The sequence below is a fragment of the Drosophila virilis genome, chromosome X, assembly GCF_030788295.1.
Source record: "Drosophila virilis strain 15010-1051.87 chromosome X, Dvir_AGI_RSII-ME, whole genome shotgun sequence".
Lineage (NCBI taxonomy): Eukaryota > Metazoa > Arthropoda > Insecta > Diptera > Drosophilidae > Drosophila > Drosophila virilis.
Window position 1 is genome coordinate 8700929 of NC_091543.1, and position 25472 is coordinate 8726400.

At 39.8% G+C, this 25472-nt stretch overlaps 2 long non-coding RNA genes across 8 annotated transcripts; one reads left to right on the plus strand and one right to left on the minus strand.

Annotated features, from left to right (window-relative positions):
• Positions 1 to 10522: 10522 nt before the first annotated feature.
• LOC26530737 (uncharacterized) lies at positions 10523 to 11696 on the plus strand. Of its 5 annotated transcripts, none has more exons than XR_001449891.3 (5): positions 10523 to 10849; positions 10900 to 11134; positions 11188 to 11217; positions 11272 to 11332; positions 11385 to 11696. It is a non-coding gene; the product is annotated as an uncharacterized lncRNA (long non-coding RNA). The 5 variants fall into 5 exon arrangements; XR_011417409.1 differs by having other exon boundaries at positions 10527 to 10849; positions 10910 to 11134; positions 11272 to 11324; XR_001449893.3 differs by having other exon boundaries at positions 10528 to 10849; positions 10910 to 11134; positions 11188 to 11213.
• Positions 11697 to 15582: 3886 nt separating this feature from the next.
• LOC26531620 (uncharacterized) lies at positions 15583 to 25332 on the minus strand. Of its 3 annotated transcripts, none has more exons than XR_011417059.1 (7): positions 24135 to 25327; positions 23783 to 24076; positions 23629 to 23722; positions 23396 to 23564; positions 21113 to 21353; positions 20898 to 21044; positions 15583 to 15642 (listed from the first exon to the last, which is right to left on the minus strand). It is a non-coding gene; the product is annotated as an uncharacterized lncRNA (long non-coding RNA). The 3 variants fall into 3 exon arrangements; XR_004305290.2 differs by lacking the exon at positions 15583 to 15642 and adding an exon at positions 15885 to 16083 and having other exon boundaries at positions 24135 to 25324; XR_011417060.1 differs by lacking the exons at positions 15583 to 15642; positions 20898 to 21044; positions 21113 to 21353 and adding exons at positions 21363 to 22626; positions 22705 to 22896 and having other exon boundaries at positions 24135 to 25332.
• Positions 25333 to 25472: the final 140 nt, after the last annotated feature.

Sequence of the window (25472 nt, forward strand, 5' to 3'; positions counted from 1 at the left end):
CTTTGTAATATGCATACAGATTTGTAGGAATAAGCAAAAACCCATTTGTTGCATTTCTCAGTAAGGATATGCAACAATTCGTTGTTATTGCGCCTGAGCCTGGCAACAATGAAACGAAAAATGTTGCTCTCTTCTTTCCAATTTTTTTTTTTTTTTTGCTGCCACATTGGACGATTGCTGCGGTTGCGAGTGGGTGCAAGGGTGGCAGGGTGGCAGGGTGTCAGGAGTAGCAGGGTGCAGGGGTGCAGGGGTGTAGGATACGATGTTTTGTCAGTGAATGCTGCACGCTGCTCGGAATGGTGTGGTCAACTGTGGACTGGACACCACTCACTTGCTCTCGACGTGCGTGCGTGTGTGTGTGTGTTTGTGTGTTCGCAAAAATATGGAAACATTTGGCACTAATTGCATGTGCTCAGCGGCAGCAACAGCAACAGCAACAGCAGCGGCAGCAGCAAGAGCAACGTGCACGTCGTCATACACATCGTTGGCCGTGGTGCCCGTTGTCCTTGTCGTTGTGGACAACAGAAAGAGCGACAGTTATGACAGCAGAGCCGCAGCACCGCACAAAGCACAAAGCACAAAAGAAATTGCGCAAAAATCGTTGTAACAAAAGAAGAGTGCACACATGCACACATGCACACACATGCAGAGTGGGCACGTTGTTAAAAGGGACATTTGCAGGACATCACAAACGTTTGCCGGCCAGCCCAGGCTATAGTCGAAAGAAAAAAAAGTATATATATGGAACAAGGCAGCCGCTGTTCGTGTGCAAAACTTCAAAAGTCAGCCAAAGGGCAATGCGTGAGAGGCGGGGCTTGGCGGAGCAGCGGCAGCAATCCTGTTGCTCCTGTTGCGGCTGCTGTTGCTGCTGCTGCTGCTCTTTTCTAATAGTTACTACACACACGCATAAGGGCAACATACACATAAAACGACACCGAACAACAACAAAAACAACGAGCGGCAGCGGCAGCAGCAGGAGCAGCAACAACAAGGACTACAACAAGGACATCGACGCCAATGACAATACAAAAGGAAACCCGCGACATATGTACGTTGACTGCGGCATGGGCTTATTACGTTTTTCAATAAAAGCCACGCACACACACACACAAACGCACGCCCACACACCCTCACAGACTAACCCTTATACATGGATATTATCACACGCACACCCACACACACCCACACACACACACACATATATATGTGTCCGTTTGCTTATTTTCCACGTTTATGAAATTTGCTGCGCAAAATGTTGGCCAGTTGGTTAAATTGTCCTCTGGAGCAGCCACACAGAAGGGCCAACTCTCCGCCTTCAGTTTCGAGCTCCCTTAGCTAATTAGTTATGCAGTCAATCCATGGATTTCATATATAACAACAGCAAGTGCTCATATTTATAGATGAGCTGTATGTTTTTATAGTACAGCACTCATGCTGTGTAATATTCTAGCCCAGCTAATGTTTTCGCTTGTTTGGTTTGGCTTCTAGCCTAAAGTTCAGTTCGTGTAGCTAATTTTCTACAGGGAAAGAAAGAGTGAAAAAATTGTAAAACTAGATTGAGAACACCTTACAGTCTCGCTCTTTTATTTATGAGAAGCGAAAATCAGAGCATAATTGAAACAGGCGTTCATCAATTATTATATATAAGAGAGAGAGGAAAAGAAAGAGAGAAATAGAGAGAGAACGAAGAGAAAGAGAAAAAGAGAGGCAAATAAAACTTGTAAGTCTTGCCTACTAAATTATGAGAATCGCATAGTAAGGTGTCAATGAAATATCTGTTATTTACAAATGTTTGTGATTTTTCCTAAAGATCTACAAAAACTATTTTGAAACAGATCGAATTAATAAAAAGGTTTCATCCATTTCTCTACACTTACGAGTGGAATTTTTCACAATATATAAATACAACGAATTCATATGAAAAGCATAAATTCTGATAGCTTTCCGTTTTGTCATCAAAAAGTTATAAACTATAATCATCTCATGTAGCGCCATTTCGCAGCAGATGGGTACATTTCACACTCGAGCAGCTATTTCAGGGCCTCGTTGGCGGCAATTGCCGTGGGCGGGCAAATGGTTAAGTGTCCAACAGTTCCGCCTGGGCACATGCATAGTTCAGGTCCGGCAATCGGCCAGGTGGTGTTGGCATCTTGTGGAACTGGCCAAATGGCTGCCATTTGCGTTGCACTGTGGTAAGTTGTTGCACGTTGAACGTTGCACGTTGCACGCTGCGCGTTGCCAGTTGCAAGTTGTGCACTGTGTTAAATTTGAGTAGCTGACAACTTGTCGACTGGCTGGCTAATTGGTTTCGTGTTATATGAAACGTGTTAGATGAGCAGAGGCTCGCTCTCTTTCTCTCTCTCTCTCTTTTTCTGCATCTATCTCTATTTTTCTATTCTACTGGCGAATTCTCAACAGACCACACTCAAGGTTTTTTGCCAATGCTGCAAATCACCAAAACAAGTAGAAGCCAAAAGAGAAATTATAGTTGTGCGTGTTGCATCTTTATTGCTCTAACAATTAGTTATATATAGACATTTATTGTATATAAATATACTGACTATATGTATATACACTCATGATACCCGCGAGCATGAACAATCAGTCGCAGCAATAAGATATAGTAATGCATCCCTTTCGCTATCAATTTGCATATGTACTTGCTCAAATCGAAAATATATTTACAATATATCTTATAGACCAAGTTTCAACTGCATTGATTGGTTGAGTAGTTGATTCAGATAGATTGGCGACTCGATTGAGAGCTGGCAATATCATCAAATTATTGGGAGAAGACAGTTTTTGGTAATATTTAAATTTTACATTTTCCAAAAATATAAGGAAATACCAAGGAATCGTATTTTATGACGTAAATGCTTCTATACAGCAAATAATATTTCGATAGATTCTGTACTGAACTATAATTGATAGATCGATTTCCTCTATTACTTTTATTACTAATAGTTACTATTACTACTATTTCTTACTATTAATACTACTTTTTTTAAGCTCTTCAAAAGGGAATTCAATTATGACCCATAGTTCAAAGAGAAACATATAATATTGTTAGCCGATATAGCTAGTTTAGCTATACAAGTATTTACATTACCTACATATACATTAAGAAGATATATAAAATTCCAACGGCCTAGCGAATAAGAGTGCTGCGTTCACCTAGATGGTTATACCAGAGCTTTGATCTTTGTTTCATATGTAAGCTCAACTATTGATATTGATATCTCTCTCTATATACATATATATATTTATATGGAGGCGGGCATACAATGTATACCATTTAGTGTTGCAAATATGGTGAGCACTTCATGAAGCTCTCAGGAAGGGCATAAAAAATAAGATGTTGGCGAAAATTTATTGAAGAGCAAACTCATTTGACTATAACTTATGATTGGATTATCGGTTTAGTATGGCATTTGACAGCAGGCCAGAGTGCCGCGCGCTTATGTGTATATGTGTGTGTGTGTGTGTGTGTTTGGGTGGGTGTGTTTGTGTGTGTGATAAGACATATGTATGTCTATGCGCCTATATGCAGGCTATGCAGCCACAGTCTAGCATGTGTGTGGGTGTGTGTGTGTGTGTGTGGAAGTCATAAATGCGCCGCAGACAAGCGGAAAGACACAGCCAAAGATGCTGGCTGCCAGACGACTCTGCCAGATTGCCAGACAGACTGCCAGACAGTCGGCCAGCCAGACAGCTAGCTGCTCTTTTTGGCTCGTGTCTGTGGATCTGGGTTCGGGTTCGGGTTCGGGTTCGGGTTCTGCGTTTTGGGCCGCTCGTTTTGGTTGCTTCATTTGGCTGGCGGCATGCAACAGCAGCCACTGCGATTGCCTCGTCATCCGTGTGCGTGTGTGAGTGTGTACTAGCCAGTTAGGGTCTGTTTTATTGCGCCATAAACACGCACTTAAGCACACATAGATACACATATCTACATACACATAAGCACTGCCCCATAACGCTGCCTACCCAACCACCTCTGGCACCGCACCGCAGCCCCAAGCCCAATTCACTAGCCCCTTACCATTTGCCCGCGAGCCGCTTGCTTCGCTCGCATTTGGCGTAACATTGTGCAGCCTTTAGGAATGTGTAACAGAGCGTAAAATTTTGATTTTTTCAACCACCCACAGGCGTTCGAGTTGCGAATAAAAATCATATCTTGCATACAATTAGCTTTAATATTTTAGCACTTTTCATAATGTACATCAATAACGAACCGGATAAGGAAACAGGCAGATAGGCAGCGAGATGGAGACAGGGCGGGGAAGACTGAGATAGAAAGAGAAAGGGGTGTGAGCACATGCAAATGAATGATTTATACGTCAAAACTGTTAAGGAAACCAAATGTGAGAAGTTTTTGAATTCATGCACATTCTTTACAATTACTGAGCCTAATAAATCTGTCATAAATACTCTAAGAAATCGGGAGCAAGCGTCAAAAAATTTAATATAGAGCATGATATATGGTTAATTCAATGGGCTGCATTGAAATAAAAGGAACTGGAACGGAAATTTAGACATTGTAATTCAGCGAGCTTTCAATGAAAAAATATCTATCATACAAGGACTTCAATATTTTAACTGAAATCTAGTACAAATAGTGTAAAAATCCTGTCGTGTTGAAAATTTCCAAATTATATATTTGATATAGTGTACTACTTATAAGGCTGGGACTCGGCTGTATATTCTGATTAAGAACATATATTTATATATATACACCTTATTTTCTAACAGATGTCTGACTTTATGCGTAGCACATTTTATTTGAAAATGACAATACCCTCTACATTGTGCTTACAAGGTGTATACAAGTGTACAGAAGCACCCACATGCCAATTTCTAAGTTCTGTTAAAGTTTCAAAAATTGGCAAGTTCAGCCAATTAGCCTATTAACGTACGGATAAAGCTAAGAAATAAACAATTTGGGCATCATTATTTGCCATTGCGCTTTAATAATATTTCTTTTTAATGTGAATATTTTCTTTTGAAAGTGTCGCAAGGACTTTGTAGCATGCAGCAGCCAAGTGTTGTCCCAAAAGGGAAGCAAAAATCTCGTCGTAAACTAATTATGTCTGCTTTTTAGGCGCTCAGGCAGCCGAGGCAATTGGTCCACACCCACACACACACAGACACACACTCGCACGCACACAGGCACGTATAGATATTGAATTTCTAAGCGAAATTTTCTAGATAGTGCCGGGTTTGGGTTGGGGCATGAAACATGCCCATGTATTCAACAAGTTTTCGCTATAGTTTTATTTTTTCAGTTTGTGCAAATATGTCAAGTCGCCTTAAAATATCTTTTAAATAAGTATATACTCATGTTATATTCATTCATTCATATTAAAAACATGCTAATTTAACGTACAATGAGGTTTACAAGCTAGTTTTTAAATTGCGGTGTGCGTGTGTAGCCAATCAACATGAGACATTTTTTTTTTTTGTATTTTTATAAAACCCCCAGCATTAGTTTCTTTAATAGCTTGCTTGGCCTGGCGTATTGCTTGCTTATCTGCCTGTGCGGCAAGTGCTTGGCGGCTTGTATAACAGTTATGTAATAGCTAGTGAATATTTCGCGCTGTAAGTGTCACACGCGCTGTTAACTTAGCAGCGAGATTTAACAGAAGGAGAGGCAGCGGCAGCGCAAAGAGAGCCACACGCTCTTTGTGCTCAGTCAGTGTCTCAAATGTGCGAGTATAAAAGTTGTTATATGTATACCAGAACATGGACCGCCATAAAAGGCACTGTTAGTATTTATTTACAACATTATTTTAAAATTCAATTCAATTCAATTCTTTGATACTCTGTATTTACTATAGAAAACAAATGGCTAACCACCCCCAAGTAGATTTAATTTACCGCCGTGTAGCTCAAACATGGTTAGCCATGACACACACCCTGCGTATAAGAGATACGACTCTCTCTTAGTTATCATAGAGGCTGGATGCTTAGCGTTATTTTCCTTAAACCTTACCGAATTCAACAGCGAATCACTCTTTGACTGTTAACCACTGACAATTTACTCTTTGCATTTGACGCCGTCGCAGTTCCTTGCATAAGAGAGCTTGAGAGTGTTTTTTATGGCAGTCCTTATAAGTTATAAGAGTTCTGTACAGCTTCGGAGTGTCTGATTTTCCAGAGTTCTGTTATTTAAACAGATTCTTAACTTCATTACATAGATCCCAAAACACGGCATGTAACGATAAATATTTACCATATAAGTTTCGCCTACAAATTACGGATCTATAAAGCACAGAGATAATGGCCTTAGCCAATAAAGTCTATCTAAATTGCGGGGAACTCGTAGCATCCGAAAGCTCTAGCTAAATAAAAGATAAGTATATGTAAAATGTCAACTTAATTCAAGTAAACAAAATCCAGAAAATTCTAGGAAAAACTAAAAAAAAGAAGCAACCTAACTTAAGCTAATAAAGTAGATAAACAACAATAACAACTTTATTATCGGCAGTCGACATGTCTCAGTTCTAGAGAGTATATAATTATAAGCATTAAATGCTGCAATTAATGGAGAAGATGACGATGAGAATAACAATGTGAAACTCTGACAAAAATTAACATTAATTAAAGGAAAGCAGTCGGCATGTAGAAAAATAAATAATCTGACAGTCGAATAAAAATAATAGGTAGTTCGAACCAATGTCTGCGCTTAAGGCTCGGCTCGAGAACTGACTTTTCCACAACCAAGGTTTTGGCTCGAGTCATGGTTTTCTGTCTAACAATGCAAAATGCATAAGGCATATACAAACTTTCTCCTTTATTAGTATTATTATGTTCATAAATAGAACAAAAGTATTTAAACTTGTTGGTCGCTTGGTCGGACATTTTCTTTTCAATTTTCTCCTCAATTAGACATCTTTTGAGCAGACGAAAATTACCTGACGGCCGCCTAAAAATGCTATCACTTTGATTAAGAGAAGCTCTTAAATGCCGACATTGGTCAAGATACATTGGTTGAAAGCGAAATGGAACTTTAAACTGTTTTTTTGCCCAATTTAGAGTCTATATCATATGATATTCTATATATATTTATATATACTACTAGGTATACCGCGGCCCTGCTCGGAGTACATATAAAATAAATAAATAAAGGGTCAAACCTCGTGGATTTAGATGATCTAGAGGACAAACCATGAACAAATAGCTCTGATGAGAGTTGACCGAGATACGGGGTTGGAAAATTATTACCTATGTCTATATAGGATATTTGGGGGTACCATTTTTACATAAATTTGGACCCAGAATGATGCTGCCAGGCTTATGACGGAATATGTCATAATTGAAAGATTTACATTAAAATAGAAGACAGAAACAAGCATATGGACATCTATTAACTGCTTAGAACAATGAAAATCTGTCAGATTGGCAGGAAAACTCAGAGCTGGCCCAATGCAGGTGTTAGGGTCTAGGTGTAGAATTTCCCGGATAAGGTCCATCATAATGGATGATACGCTGCGGAAAGTGTGCTGCCATGATGTCCGTGTGCTGTAATTTGTAATCAAAATGGGTCCTAAAATGAAATTATCGACCATAGAAGGATTTCAGACGTGGATTCGATTACAAAATACACTCAAGTGGTGACTCCTGCTTCGCTGCACAAAGCGTACGTTGGCGGTGTGCAAGTGTGGCAAGTGTGGTGGGTGCGGCGGGTGTTGTGGGCGGCTGTTGGTTGCTTAATTATCTGAGCGCTAACTTATGCAACAAATACATATGCATAAATTGCTGTCTCCATTTACATAAATACAGCGCTTTGTGTGTGTGTGTGTGTGTGCATTATGAGATTTGCTTGCAAAATGAACATCATTATCGAGATACTTGCAACGCACACACACTCAATCAAACACACACACTCACACACACACACACACACACTCAGGCACTTAACGGCCATTTCTGACGTTGGTTAATTAGCTACACACACAGTCGCACCTGTGTGTGTGTGTGTGTGTGTGCGTGCGTGTGTCTTTTTGTGCATGTGTGAATCGCACTCGCTTTGTCTCGTAACATAATTGGCCTGTATACAATTGTAATTATAAGCCACTAATAAGATTCGAACACGGAACGATTTTCAAACTGCTATCAGATGGGTATTCCCCATAACCAAAACCCCCACAACCTAACCGAACCCAAGCCAAGTCAAGCTCCAAACTCCGTCACCCCTTTACACTGTCTCACCCTAAGCCCATTCGTTTTGCATCGTCACATCAACAAGTTAATTTTGCATTTTGTGGGCAGTGGGCGTGTCCGCGCACACAACGCGAGCGTAACTCCAAATAGCTGCATATGCTCTGAAAGGGTTGCACGGTGGGGGCTTGGTCGGATCTGGTTTGGGGCATAGTTGAATAAACGGCAATATGAGCATTTAATGCGATTAAAAGGGCAAAGAGCATATTGGTCGCGTACCTGGTCAAAGTTCATTTCATAATTACAAACACCAAAGTGTTCAATTGCATGTGCGAAAGATGTTGTTGGGTAGCGAAACGGGGCGAAGGAAACTGGAAATGGCAAAGCCTTTATAGTCCATATACCGCAGAGCTAATATATATATATATACATATCCTACACTGACTAATTAGCCTTTTATTTGTTCTTATTAATTGGCTGAATGCTTTATATTTGTAGTTTGGGGAGAGACCTCTTCTTATAATGCCACCCAACTTCATGCAAAAGATTTAAATTACATACTTTTTGCTAAGTATCTAAAATGCGATTTCTAACAAAGCCAGGATTAGCACACCGAATTAAACAAAGCAAGCTGGTTAGTTCAAGTCAATATTAATATTCGCAATGTTTGATCGCAAAATGTTTGTAAATTCTTTATACTTATATTTAAACGCAGAAAGAGCAGCACACATACATAAATATATATCTACATGCAAAAATACATACATACAGGCATAGAAACATACATTAAAGTATACATACATACCCACTAAAATACAAACATACAAGCATACATACATTGATACCAACCAGAAGGTTTATAAGTCTGCCAAATCACTTTTTTAAACATAGCTCTTTCCACGAAAGCATGAAAAGCTGTGGAACTTACTTGAATTCTTGAGAATCGCATAACAGCTGGTGGACTAAAAAGTAAAGTAAACCTGGTTTGTGTTATTATATGACACACCTACTTGCATACATACATACACACATACATTTATCCATTCATCGATATGAACATACATATTTATTCATGTTATACACATGCACATGTTTTCACGCAGACATCGATTTTCCATCCATATTCCACCTGTTAGTTTCGGAAATCGGTTTCAATGCATTTTCGCATAGATCTTTGAGTATTAACTGAATCTGATATATAATCAGGAGTACATTACGAACTAAACTAATTGTTATGGAATAAATACATATTTTTAATGCTTAGCCTTAGAATCCTAAGTGGTTTCCAGCTAACGAATAAGTTGATATCTAATATAAATTTAACATTTTTCATTTGCTTATGCATCGTCCTTAATCTTTGCCGGACGCAGTTAAGACAGCTACTGCGAGCGAACACTTAAGGAATGCAGGGGCCACGGCAATGCGTGCCCCGAGGATTGCAGTGCTCAGCTTTGTGTCCAGCGGCGTTGCTTTTGCCGCTTGCAATGAAAATGAAAATGGAAATTGACAACTGGGCAGAAAAGCGGGCGAGCAGCGAGTGGCGAGAGCAGCCACCAAGGAAAACGCATTCATATGTGAAATGGAAAAAATTATAATCCAAATAAGAGAATGCAAACGGAACGACAGGCTGCCAGCGCAGGACGCAGCGACGGGGCAGGAGCAAGGCGGGCGGGTAAGAAGAATCGATGACGGATATGTGTTGATAGCCAAGTCGTCAGAGCTGCCACCCACGCAGCGCCGCATCCAGATGTTGGTCAGAGATTGGGTTGGTTTGGTCTGGTCTGGACCGTTGGCTACTTCTGTAACCAATTTTTGAAAATTTCTTAAAATTCAATAAATATTTATGAGTTGATAATGCCAAAGCGAAGCTACGCAGCTTTCACAAATACATATACGCGCGCGCACACATACACATCCGCACACACATGACACACATATGACTGACACGCTTGCTTGGTTGAATTAAATAGATTACGTATACGAGCTGTGGCACAAGAACGGGGGCTGAGGCTACGCACAAAATGCAAACATGTTGCCTTGGATAGGATATTTGCCAAAGAGCTGGGTTTTCTACAGCCATGTGTATGTGTTTGTGCTTGTGTGTATGTGCATCTCAAAGTTACACACACACGCACACACACATAAAGCTCAAGTAATGCGCATAATTCAGATATATTTATTACATTTCTTGTTAATCAGGTGAAGGACGCACACTCTGCTCCTCCGACAACGCCTACTTGAAGAACTTCAGTTCTGTTGAATATCTCCATTTTTTTTTTTAATTCTCTTAGTAGTCCAGGTCAATTTGAAGTTCAATCAGATTTCAAGCAGTGGCAGCTGCTGCCAAAACTATTTAGTTAACAATCAAATCTTAAACGGAACACAACAAATTTACCAAATTCCAAAATTTTAATTATGTTTCGCGATATTTTTTGGCCAATGGTCGTTTTCTTTATTTCTATTATTATAGAATTGAGTAAATAAATTACTCAGCATTTGTTGCTCATTATTTAATTGAGCTTTATCTTTGGTTTCATTTCTATTTTAATATGTTGTTTCGCCAAACAAATTCAGTTCAAGTATGAATAGCCTTTGATTGATGCCACTAAACCAAACCAATTTTGCAGATCCCACTGTCGCCCTTGCATTCGCATACCCGGGATCGAGAGATGGTTTCTAAGGTCACGCTAAACAGGTTAGTCAAATATTAAAATTTACTTAAACTACGATTTATAATCCATTTAGTCTTTTTCAGTACACTTTGATTTTCAACAATGTGACATAGCTCTTCTAAGTGTAGGGCATTAATTTACTAGCAAATTGAGACGTATCTTGTAGCCGTCTACAATGACAACCGGACACGGCACAAAGGACACAAACGTCTACTGTATCAAATAATAACCAAATTTACATAAACGCGATTGCCACTCCATATAGGTTACACATGCAGCACACAATTTAAACAGCTCGAGATCGGTCGGTAAGTAGATTCTGGAGCATGTGGATATATATTTTAAATGAACACATATTTAGGCATATAATCATGATCGAACGTAATTGTGGGTGGGTAACAGATACCAATTCAATTAATCGTTCTCATTCGATTGTCTTTCACAGTTGAATGTTTAGCAGGCAATATGGCTAGACCTGCTTATAAATTTCTAGGATTGGTAAATTCGTAAGTGCCTTCCAATTGGGTTATACCCAATTTATATACTCTTTCGTAACAGGACGGTACCTCGCTCAGTGATGGGCGTTGCAGTTAGCGTCGTGTACGCTAAATGAATGCGATCCATAAATGTTTGAAAACGAAGCTCAACACATACTTGATTATCAGTTTAAACGCCAAATGTCGCTCGTTAAAACTTGGAGAAGGACCCTACTAAGTTGTTAGTCGGAAAATCGGAAACATTCTTTGTGAAATAGTAGTTGTAATTCTTAACTAGTATTACAGATTGGTTACAGAGAGCAGACATTAAATTGATATGATTTATTAATAAATACGCCAATAAATTGCCTAATTAATGGGCGAATTCTAAATACATGCATCTCTTCATTATTCACATTGGCTCCAGCAAGCGGCCCTCTTCCGCTATAATCAGCTCAAAGCTCTGAAGTTTACGGCGGCATCCGTGTCGTAAAATCATTCAATATTTTGGTTTTTACAAGCCCTAACCAATAAGATAAATGAACGAGACCTTCCGAATTTGTATACCATCGCTAAGAGTATTACAGTTTTGCCGCGAGGGTCTGCCACTACATACTCTACTCATATACGGTTCTGTTCCAAGGTTACCAGGTTTGGTATCTGCGTAGATTGAGTAGGTCGCTCAACAAAGACCAAGACTTTTGGCGCTGGAGAACTCTCCAGTTGACATATATGGGAGTAAGTCTGAATGAACTTGTGTCAATAACAGGCATATCAAGCGACAAATTTAATGGCAAAAACCGACAGCAGCTCGATTGGAATATGCTAAAACGCCCTTATGCATACCCATCATAGTTCAGATTTGTTTGCTTCAAGAGCTGCTTCATCTGCGTTCAGGCAATGAATATATCTGCCCTTATAGCTATGGTTTCCTGCAGATATATTTTTGCTTTTGTTGTTTTTTTTTCATATATATTTTTTTTTTGTCGTGGAAAAGAAATTCATCAAACGAATTATTAGAAAAGTTTTCTAGTTGGCACCGTTATTGCTGGCAGACGCCTTTTCAAACTATGGTTAAGATGAGTGTGGGCAGAGTTTGTAAGGGGTGCGAAGGGGAACGGAGGGGGGGGGGGGTGCTCTAGCAACCAACATGCCGAAGTAGTAGTAACCAGCGAAGCCGCCAATAATGTTGAGCACGTCGAACGCGACGAAACAGATGAACAAACTTTAACAAACAACAAACAAACGAACAAACAAATAAACAGGCTGGCAGGGTTGCCAACTAACTTATTTATAAAAACGAACGACGAACGCAGGCAGCGTAATGAAATTCTGTGCATATTCTGACGTACGCACACTCGCACACACACACACACACACACACACACACACACACTCGCACACGCACGCACAATCACACATACTTTGCCTTTTGTGCATAGCTGTATGTTCGTTTTGTGCGATTGTCTTGTTTGTATCTGTATCTATAGCCTGTATCCGTAGCTGTATCTGTATCTGTAGCCTGCATTTGTATCTGTAATTGTGCTGCTGCTGCTGTTGTGAATAGTTCGTCCTGGCAAAAAGCAGCTGAAACGCGCGTCGTCGCGTACGTGATGTTCATATTTTCATAGATTCAATAATTTATAAATTTTATGCTTAGAGTCCATGTCTGTGTGATCTCTGCGCTGATTTGGCAGACCTAAAGAGCGTCTTTCTGTGTGTGTATTTGTGTGCGTGTGTGCTGTTGTTGCCCTGTCGACAACTTTTATTGAGATTCCTTGAGCACCTACGAGAGACTTTGACTCGCACCAGCAGCAGCACCTATCCCCTATCCCTTCCCACACATCCTTGGTCTGCGGCAGCTGCGCCACCGTTGCCGCTGGGCCAATGACTCCGGCTCATCATTTTGGTCATCAACAAATTGAGAAAATCTTAATTTAATTATGTTGCATAAAGTATTTGAATATATTTATAATGCGCTTAATGAAAGCCAACAGTTAAAAGAGTCAAGTGCACACTTCGCATATAATTTCTTTTAATCAATTTTTGGAATGTCAAGGAGGCAACACTACATACTATATACTCCATGCATCAACAATAACATAACGTTTAAAAGCTATAAGCTTAAATTGTCGACCAGTTTCCGACTGCAGTTCGATTGGAGTGAAACTTTTTGTGCTAAATTTGTTTAGTCGAAAAATTGAAGCAATTTCAGATGATATGTCAAACTGTTTGTCCTGATTGACTGACTAACTGATTGACTGACTGACTGACCGACTGACTGATTGGTGAGCAACGCACACTAGGGTTGCCTTATTTGATGTAGGTGCACGCTCAGACGGGTTTCGGGAACTTTCACCCGAAAGTATGGAAAAATGGCGAAAAGCTTTTGCATGAAGCTTCGCACATTTTGGAAAATTCATTCCTCCTTGATATAAATGGAGTATGTATTTATTTTGATATAAGAACTAATAATTGATGTCAATCAAATGTAAATAAAAATGAGAAAGAAAAAATATTCCATAAATATGTTTGAAAAAAAAAAAAAATGGAATGAGTGGGAACAGGTTTTTATTTGAATTAATTGAAAAAAGTTTCATTTTCTTGTAGCAATTTGTTTTTTTTTTTCGCTGTAAATAATTGAAAAACTTTCATGTTTTTGGCCGTAAAAATTGTTGTCCAGAGGACAAATTGTGCCCACAAAGTTATTCATCCAGCAAACATGTCCGCTAATGAATGACAGTGTACTGATTTTGTGCTAGAAAAGCATTTTCTACATTTTCAAATAACACAAAAACTTTGAAGAGCAAATAACATTTTCTAATTGAATCGAATGTAAATGGCAAATCGAACAAACAAGAAAAAAACATGTCCAAAAATATGATTTAGCTTTGCCTGTGAATTGGGGCTGTCTAAAAAACTGAACTCATTAAGGAAAATATGTTTTATTATACAATAAAACACAACTAAAAAAAAATAAATATGTTAGTTTAAAGCGTTTTTAAATACGTTTTGATGGCCGCTTTCGATTAGGTTATAGTCAAAGTAAACTAGGGAAAATTTTATGTGAGTGCATTTTCCCCATGCTCTGGATGTGTGTGTGTGTGTGTGTGTGTGTGTGTGTGTGTGTGTGTGTGTGTGTGTGTGTGTGTTTATGTGTGTGTATGTGGTGTGTGTGTGTGTGTGTGTGTGTGTGTGTGTGTGTGTGTGTTTGTTTGCATGTGTTTGTTTGCATCTGTATGTTTGCATGTGTGTGTTTGCATGTGTGTGTAAGTGTATGTGTATGTGTAAGTGTATGTGTATGTGTGTGTATGTGCATGTGTGTGTATGTGTATGGAGGAGCATGTTAAAATAAAACACAACACGCAGAAAACGACTCGTCGACTCGTCGACACTTTCTGTTTTTTAACTAAATTTTCAATAAAAACAGTGCACAAAACTTTTTTTTTCTGTGTTGTTAACTTAATTTCGCTTGGCGCTGCGCAGCTCGCAGCTCGATGCTAAAAGCATTTCATTGTTGTCCAACTCGTTGCTTGGTGTTGTTGTTGTTGTTGTTATTTTTGTTGCTGCTGCTGCTGCTGCCGCCCAACTAGCTGGCAAGTGTGTGGGCGTGGCACCCAAAAACCGAGCAACGGCATTTTACACGCACTGAAAGATTTCACTTACAGCTCGCAGTCAGCGCTCAGCGGCAAGCGGGACGAGCAGCAAGCCAGAGCTGCAAAGGGCGGAAAGAATGACAGAAGGGGCGGCGGTCGGTATTGGGGGAGTGGCTAAAAGTCTACAAAATGCAGTTAGTGTCAAATGTGAGTTAGGAGCAGCAACAGACAGGCAGACAACAGATAATAGACACACACACACACATACACACACAAGCCACTATCACAAATATATACACACACAAACGATATACTGCATGGCAGTTTAAAAAATTCCCAAGTTGAACGCAAATGGCTTAGAAGTTGCCAAACTACCGAGCGCGAAGCGCAAAAGATTCATGTAGACAGGCTCAACTGAACCGGTTCGAATCCAGAGTTCCAATTTATTTCTTACTATGACCCAAATCTAACAAAACCGAAACCCAAGCCAAGTCATATTTGTTTGTGACGCAATCACCTGGCCAAAGGTATTTCAATTTAGCCAGACGCAAAATACGCAAAAAAAATATATATATAGAAAAACTTTTAAGGCAGATCGATTGGCCCATAAAAAGGGGCAATTAGAAAAAATATACATAAATTATAAAGATAAATATATATATGTAATAACGTACTCACCTGTTCAAATCACACGCACGAATATTTGAGTAGGCGGAGGAGACTAATTTCTACAAAAACACATCACTGAAAGAACAGGAAGCCAGAGAAAATGTTTATTAGCTTAAAAATGCAGATTTCTTGCTAAGCCCTAATTGGATTTGTGAGAATCGCATAGAAGAGCAATATCTATGAATATAACCATTCTTGTTAATTTTCAGCTCAGCGCAACATATAAACATATTCAAATACATGAATGTATTCAAATATATTCAAACAAACATGCATACACATAACATAACTTAACATGCCTTTTATTTTTAATATAAGGAATAGCTATGTTTATAATACGAATCAGATTTGTCAATAGACACAGGTGGCATTGGCCAACCAAGAGCCACCGTCGCCTCGTCCAATATTAAAGCCGTCGTCTCCTCCAAAGTTAAAGCCGTCGACTCCTCCTTTGCTCGAGGTTTTTTATAGAGGTAAACTTGATAAATATACAATAAAGACTCGAAAGGACCCCATCTGCAACCTCATAAAAAATATTCATTTTTAATCAATATTAACAGTCGAGTGGATTTCTCATAAAAATCTCCTAAAATCGGGCCCCAATTATCGGTAAAAATTATATTTAGGAAAAGTCTTCTGGCTTATCTAGATTCTTCTGGCTTCTACTCGGTTCAATAACTAAAAAAGAATTTTTTTATTTAACTGCAATGTTCGACTCGCTGATTGTCTGTCTATCCGTATAAACGGTTTTAACTAGTCGAAAAGTCGGTATTTGGGCAGATTAGGCGAAGCATTTCTTAAAACCAAATCGATTTAGTTGTAAAAGCGGTTTGCATTTTGTAAATATGCTGCAAAGCAAATTCAGATTAAGGTTGTTGAATTTAAATTTAAGGCCTGGCGGAAGTTTGTCCGCTTAATAAGTCGTTGTCCGGTATATTAAATTGATTTCTGTCAAATTGAGCTGTTGGTATGGCACGGATCGTTATAGGCGCTTTTCAAATTTGTGCTTATCGAATTGAAGCTTTGATCCCATTTTGGCGGACAATTGGCGCCATCTAGCGACGGCTGTTGTCGTAAACCAATCAGTTTTTCCTGGAAAAATTTGTTGGGCGACCGGAGCGAAGCAGTGTACAATAACAAATATTTGTACTTATTTGTGAATCATATCGAATATCATGGATGGGCAATCATTCATGTGGCCAGCACACACACACACACACACACACACACTCAAACTCTCACACACACACACACACACACACACGCGCACACAATGCAATTATTATTGTTGTCATTTTTAGTCACTAATCACTCTCGAATAACGGGCCGACGCCGCCGCCGGCAGCGTCATAATAAAAATAATGATGTGACATAAAAAAAGGCAGCGCCCCAGCAAATATGTGTGTGTGTATGTGCGATTGTATGTGTGCGTGTGTGTGTGTGTGTGTGTGTGTATTTGTTGTCATAAATCTTTCATTGATTGCAAACGAAGACATCGAAGACAACGTTGACAACGACCAAGATGAGCCGCCAATGCAGCAGTAGCTAAACCAAGGCTGGTTTTGCTTGTGGTAGATGGAGGGCTGTGTGTGTGTGTGTGTATGTGTGTGTGTGTGTGTGTGGGTGTGGGTGTGTCAGCGCCACAAGGTGGTTCCTTGCGTTGTGGTGGTTGCAAGCCGATATGCCAAAACAGAAACTGTATAAAGCGGCATAGCTGAAATAGATATAAGTAAATGTAAATACGACGTTGTTGCTCTTCCTATTTTTGCATGCCCTTCACTAGGGGGTATGGCAACTAGCCTAGGCAGTTAGCCACATTGACACAGCCGTAATATTGAAAATATATGTTGCAAGCCATTTATTTTAGACAAAGTCAAATAAATGTATTCAAATATTTTGTCAATATTTGATTCTATAATATACATCAAATGACTCGAAAGCCAAAGCCAATATAAAAATAGCATCATTTGCTTGAAGTAGTTTAGTAGAAACATTGAACTTCAAAAAGAAAATAGAAGATTCGATTTATAATGATTCAATCCGAATATAAATCTGTCAAGCAACGAATGGGAATAAAGCAAATGAATATCAGATTCCTACTCCTTATTTAACCAAATGATTCAAACAATTCAAAAACATTCAAATGATACGATTTTAACAATTTTTCAAATGATTTTGAACAATACAAAACCGATTCTTGCTTGTAATACAAATAATGTCTGCGAAAGGAATGAAAATCAGGTTTAAAATGGTTTCAAATGATTCGAGTGTTTCAATTGTTTTGTTTGAGCTAAGCAGCAGATTGTATATGCTGCAAGTAATATTCAGTTAGTTTAATACAGTTTGTGAATATTGCAGGGAAATGTGGATAAATGGCATCAAATGATTCAATAACTAATCATTCAGATCAAATTGCTTTGAAACAACTAAAAAACTAAAAAAAAAAAATCACTTTAGAAGGGTGTACAATAATAAGTGTATTTCAATGCGCCAAATACATTTGCCCTCACAAATATAACTTGATGTGCATATGTGTGTGTGTGTGTGTGTGTGTATATATATATACAAAATTTTTTTGTGTTCGTTTATCTTGTTTATCATGGATTTCATTATGGTTGTGGTTGCGTGTCTTTTGCTTTGCGGTGGCTTATGTCGCCGTTCGATTTTGAAAATGTAAATCTCTTGTCCTCATCCATGTGACCCGCCCCCTACCCGGAAGCCACCCACTTGACTGCCCCCTTTGCCATGGCCACGTTCCGCGTCTGTTCGCGCCGTTGTCGCTGTCGTTGTCGTTGTCTATGGCGGCGGCGTTCGCGTTGGCGTTGGCGGCGTCGTTTGTCAACATGTCAGCTGCGCTGATTGGTGATTTCGATCTGAATTATTAAGTTGCTTTTAATGCGTTTGCTTTTGCTTTTGCTGCTCGCTGCTGTTGCTGCTGCTTGTTCGATTTTATGTGGCATACTTTTCAGCGCCCTGCGGCACAGGCGAAAACAAAGTGTCGAACAGCTAAAGCTACAGCATTAACAACAGCAACAACAACAACTACGACAACAAGAACCGCAGCAACAACAACAACAAGAACAACAATAATCTGTGCCGCAACAACACCAACAACTGGCCCAACAACACATCGCAATTGCAAGTGGATCACTTGATTTCGCCTTCTCCTTGGTAATTGGTTCTCTGCATTATTTAGTGACATTTGACGTGGATGCTAAGTATTTTTGAATTGCCCCAGAGAGAGAGAGAAATAGAAAGAGAAAGAGAGAGAGAGAGCGCGAGACAAAGAGCTCTATATGGCGAGCATTAGTACGAGAGCGAAAGAGCATATATTCAAATGCCAGCTCCATTGACGAGCTGTGGCTTAAGCCAAGTGCCAAGTGCATTGGCAAGGCCGTGTTATATGCGCTGTTTGACAGCCGCATTTGTGGCCAACGATTTGCGATTTATCGATAGTCGAATCGGTATCGATAACGATAACAGACAAACTATAGAAAACCTAGTAATTACATCACGATTGTAATAAGTTTTACTTTAATATGGCTTGTATTGGAATTAGTGCTTTAATAGCTGGAAAAGTTATCGGAATTTAATTTCTTTCTATTTTTTTTCTTTTGAATTTCAATATTTTTTAGAATGGAGTATCATTGAAATAGACGCAAATCGTAAAGGTTTTTACGTTAATATTTATTTCGTATCTCTGTTGACGCATTCTCTGCAGAGTCATCAGTCAGGGAAACGCGTCTGTGTCTGTTCTGCAAGGAACTTGCATTAGAGGTATTCTGTTTATAGCTAAAGAAAAACTAGTTAGGTGCAATCCTTGACTTTGGCTATGCACAAAATAGAGAGCCCTGCGTCTGAGGTCCAGCATAAAGGCCATTGGGGTCATGCGTCCAAGCATGTGTGCATGTCACAAGTCTCTACGTTACGTATCCCTACTATCTATTGCTCTGTGTCCTACGATGTTTGTGTCCTTTCAATGCCCGCTGCGTTGACTTCATAAATATGCCAAACGGACTCTATCAAAATACTTGGCAAGGCAGAAAGAAGCCGGCAGCAAAAGCGCCGCCAGTTGAACATAAACTAAGCGAGTAAATTGAGACACGACGGACACGTGAGTTTGATAGATTGAAGGATATATGGAAGCACACAGACAAACGCACACACACACACACACATACACACACTTAAACAGAGTTTATACTGAACTAGCTGACGACGCCAGGCTACATCCTGTGTCTGAGCTCTTTGTCTTGTGTGTGTGTGTGTGTGTGTGTGTGTGTCTTGTGTTGTGTGCGTATTTCATTAACGTCGCCTTTGAAAATCCATTCATTTATCAAAAGCAAACTTCAAACACGCACTACGTATACGTGTTTATGTGTGTGTGTGTATGTGACAGATACTGCAACAATTTAGCTAGAATCTGTGCTTGTGTGTAAGCGGAGGCATCGTAAAAATCGTTGCGGCCAAAAAGGGATCAATGAAGTATGCCTAAGAATCTGTCATTTATGACACATGACATACTTTACGAGTAAACCATCCCCTCCACCACGCCCGTCGACGCTCGATGGTCAGATACTCCGGCAGCCCCACGCTCGGTCAGTGTAATAAAAGCGGCGATAATAAAGATAAGACCCAACCAACAACTTGGCCGAGAATCGCAATTGAAAGTTTTGCGCCAAACAACTGAAGACGACGACTTCGATTCACCCTGCTCAGTCCAGTCCAGTCCCGCCCTCTGGCCACACACATGTATTTGCAACTCTTTGAAATCAGCTCGTAAAACTCATAGATTCTTTGGGATTTATCAAAAGTCGTTTGCCTTGCTTGCGGCATGTCGATGTAATCCTTTCTGGCATGCCTGTTAAGCGTCTCGGAATTTATATTTATGCCTCGAATCTCGGCATTTGCATGTCTAACGGCCATAATAAGTGAAACCGAAAGCTTATGTTATTTTATACGCGTTGTATAACTTGAAACGTGCCTTAATTGGCCTGCTCTAAAACATCTAAGCATGATAGACATCCATCTATATATACATCTATATGTCTGTGCCTATATATCTGATTATACACATCTTAAGGTTTGTTCTCTCTTTTATCAGAGCAGAGACTGTGCCTAGCTTAAGTATACTCAAGTTAAAATATTATATAGATTTTCCTATATAACTTAAACTTCTTGAAAAGTATTTACTTATTGAATATAAATACCCGAGTAAAGAATATATACGAATTTTTAAAATATAAAGGTAAAAGTCTAGTTTAAGTGCAAGCATTTTCTAGACTTACTATCGTGAACTTTCAGAAAATATATTTTACAAAGATACTCACCCATGAGTTTGTATGCATCGAAATAAGCACCAAGTATTGAGCAAGGCTATTTAAGGCATCTCGTGCGAAGCTTGAAGACGGATAACAACATTTAATCCGCATTTTCCATCCAAGAGACTTGAAATTTGCGAATAGTTTAAAATGCGTCTGAAATGAGGATATTTTAAAATGAGTAAAAAGTCAATCGGATAGTAAAAAAAAAAAAAAAAGCATACAACCGCTTTCCGCCAACTTTCCACAGTTGCGGGTGGGATTTCCAAAAGCGCCGGTTCTTCTCTTATTTCCTTAGTCACATAAATTTCAATTGAGCCAATTGAATTTGTGAATGACAATTCAGATACATTTACAACTAAATTAATTATCGTACAGCTCTGGTTCTTTCTACTCTGTATAGTTCACATGTTGATATATTTTGTAGTCCTTAATCCAAATGAAAGACGCAAGCTTGAGATGTTTCTGGGAAAAAACCGCAAATATTTCAGTTAAAGCACATGATGAAATTCTGCAAAATGTGTTCAAAAATTAATTTTAATGCCAATTCAATTTGAGCTGAGCATGCTGGCATGATTCGTCGGCCACCTGGGGCAAATGGTCAGCAGCCGGACAGCTGTCCGGGTATGGCAGGGCCTGTTACTGAGTCTCACGCCGGAGCCGTATTATAAATTAAGCACAAGGCCGGCGCTCAATAATTGCAAACTACTGAAGCATTTAATATTTTGAGTGCATTTCCGCGTTACGCGCCCGAAGGCGCGGAAGGGAAGGGAATTAACAAAAAAAAAAAAAATAACAAAAAAAATGGAGGAAAGAGTCCAGAAAGGTGCGAGAGAACAAACAACAAAAATGCGGAAACCGAAACCAAAGCAAATCGAATTGAAACACATGAAAATCGAAAGTCCGTAAAATGCCGCTGCTTACGAAAGCCCCCTATGGCTGGGCGCAGGTCAGGTCAGTGGAACTGAGCCGAGAGTTCAGATCTTCCTGCCCAGTCTACGGCCCGGTTCGGTCCGGTCCGGCTCGGCCAGCCGTAAAGTTAATAAAGCGCCCCGAAGGCGATAAACAATTTGCGTTGGCGAAAAAGTCGTGCGAGTTGCCGGCAAGCGGGGTGGGCAAGGAGCAGGAGCAGGAGCCGCCCTGGATGCTGTTGCTATTGTTATTGCCCGAAGGCGTCACAGTGACGCGGCCCAACGGACTGCGAGCTTGAGATTCTAATTGGCATTTTATGCCGGACCACGCCTACAGCTCACACTCGAAGCGCGGCCGTCGAACAGGTGTGAAATCGTTGACGAATTCTCACGAATACGTTTAATCCGCTTTCTGATTTTTGTTGCAGTCGTTGCGAGCGGTACTGGGTGCGGGCTGGGGCATATTCAGGTTCAGGTTCAGCAGCTGGGTGCCAGCTCTACGTTTTACATTTTGCGGGCGATATCATGTTGGATTAAAAGCGCGCGCCTCGTGCCCTTCGTTGCAAATTAATTTCGTGTACATGTCCTGCAGCCTTTGCAAGTTTGTTCGCCTGCATCCATGTGTGTGCGAGTGCTTGGGTGTGTATGCCTGTCTGCGCATATCGAGTTACCCAGCTGCAACCTGTCCATCACTTAACCCCTTGTCCACCAAACGCATATCCTTCTGTCTGCTGCCGGCAACCGCAAATGTTAAAGCGGCGTGACTTTATTTGATTGTCTGTCCGGTGCGCGGGCATTTTTGAGTTTCACTTGTTTTTAGATCCGCTCTGAAATTATACAAAAACAGTAGATATCCCACCTTTTAGCATAACAGGATTGTTATACAAATTGAAATTAAAACCAACCTTTTGGCACGCCATTTGTTGTCATTGCGCTGGCCTTACCTTTCGGTTGCCACCAATTGTTATGATTTGAATTGGCAAGTTGTGCGCTTCACTTAGCTGGTATTATCATTTTCATTGCTGGATGTGCTGCTCTCTATCTTTCTCTCTATCTCTGTGTGTGTGTGTGCTGCTCTACAAAGTTTGATATGTGTCCTGTGTGTGTATTTTAAAAGGCTTTGGCTTAATTGGTTTCTAATATTACCAGCTAGAGAACAGACTAATAATAAAAACATAGCTGATAGAGTGCATAGATGCATTGGGAATCTTGGAAACTACAAAGTTGTCTTTTTGTTTTGAAATAATTTAAAATTCTGTCAGATCTTAATTGTTGGCATAATTTCAATAAATTAAACTTTTTAAAAACGAGCATGAAAATAGTTTGCTTTTTAAAAAATAACCAATTTCTCTTATAAAGTGCTGATACTGAATACACGCGTATATATATATATATATATATATATATAACAATTCAATAAATATGTAAGGCTTTACTTAAAAAATGTTTGCCCTAACTCGGCAAGAAAATGTATCAAATATCACTTTACAGAAATTGGGTACAGGGTTTCAACTTTTTCTGTTCTTTTTGGCAATTACTCGGCAAAATCTTTAATTATGATTACTTATGCGTTATAAAAAGCAATTAAATATTTACCATGAGGCCAAGGCTTAATCTCCTAACTCCTTCCACTGTTGTCCAACACGCATTTGGATTGTTTTTGTATAAAGGTCTGATAAGATATAAATAGTTTAATTGTCCTCCTCCTTGCTCGATTTTCATGCCCACTGAAATTTTCTAGTATGATATACGAAATTCGCTAAATCTACAAGTATAAAAGACAATCAAATGAAAATTGACAACAAATTTGACAATATTCTATGACTAACTGTGTTTATCCGGAGCCCGTTGAGATTCATAAGAGATGAGAAAGCATATCCAATCATCTTGATCTAGACGACGAGCTGAGTCGATTGCCTTAATCTAGAGAATAGCGACATCAATAAGATATATTTACTTTGTATGGCGGACTTTTAATCTTACCCTTTATTGAATAGTTTAAGTGAGATTCGTGGTCACGCATATTTGGCTCGTTGAATACCCGCTCTCGGTCCTGTTCCAGCTGCCCAGTGCCAGTTGCATCCCCTGTCGCCCGCTTCTAATCGATCCAGTGAATGACATAAACATTTTTTTTTTTTTTTTTTTAAATTTTTACATAAAGTCAGCTTGAATGGCATTTCGCCTTGAACGTAGTCGGACATTACTTGGCCGGGGCCCCAACAAATGACATGCTCATCATCCAGTTGAAGGGCCGCTCGTTTGACAACTCGTTGGGTTCTATATCGCAAAATAAAGAAAAATGAGCGCATTATCATAAAAACCTAAAAATACATACATAAATGCCGATTAAATCTTTATTTTATGGCTTGACGCACGCAACTGCCGGGGGCAGCAGCAGGAGTAACAACAGGATATTTGGTTACGCACAATATATATACATATATATATATATATTATATACTTCTTTTCATCGCTGACTGTTGACAGACATGTGACAGCGGGAATGGGCGTGCGGCTGCCTGATCGTGCAACCTGATGATTTAATAACTGGCGGCAAAGCTGATTAGATGGTTGGTTTGTGTGTGTGTGTGTGTGAATGTGTGTCCAGTGTGCAGCGTGGCGAGCGTTGTACGAAAGGGGTGGCAAATTTAAAGGCTGCCCCAGCCAGCAAATTTGTAAATGCTTTGCATTGAGGAGAAGGCGGGGTAGGGAGGGCAACTAACCACCAAGGATAACAGCGCTTGTTGCTTTATGTTCCTGTACTTTTTGCCTGGCACCGCAGTGTGTGCGTCTCTCTCACTCTCTCTCTCTCTCTCTCTCTGCGGGTGTGTGTGTGTGCAACGTGTGTGTGATTGATGACAACTCGAATAAGCGATGATTGATGCTTATTTTACACTTTTCGTTACAACACACGGCGACACATGTTTATTTATGTATGTGTGTGCCTCGGCGGGTTTTTGGCTGGCTTATATATCGGGGATTATTATGAGCACACGTTCGAGCGTCTCTAGACGCCGACAACAACAATGCCGTCGCCGACGACAACGACGAGCCGCAATCATCAATGTCAGCGGCGTGTGCGCCTTCCGCCCGCACAACCAGCCCTGATAGGTGGGTGGCAATCTCTGTTAGTGTTGGTAATTGTTTGAATATCGTGCGCTCGTGTGTGTGTGTGTGTGTGTTTGCGAGGTGCTCTTGTGGTTTACTTATTGCTGCGCTGCAATACATCATCGGCTGGCAGTTAGCCGGCTGGGAGAATCTACAAGGACCTGGAGCTGGCGCGTCCGCTCCGCTTCGGCTGCTGCTGCCGCGCAAAATGTTAGACGCCAAATGCACATCACATGGCCTGCAGCAGGCTTTGTTCGCTGACACCTTTAAAATGCGGCTTCAAGTTATACATATATTTGGTGTAAATATGTCCATTATTGTTTATTTTAGATTATTTTTCTGCTATTTTATATAAATTTGCACATTTATTGATATTGATATGTATGACACTTGACACGTGATTTGCACGCTATCGATAGCTTTCTTCCAAAGTGATATCGATGAGCGTGTTCGATATTTCGCAACACTTGTCGCTTATTGGAGTACGCGTCGTGTTTTTCCTAATTCGCTATTAATTTGCACATATACAACTCTAAATAATGTTATAACTAAAATCAGATTTGTG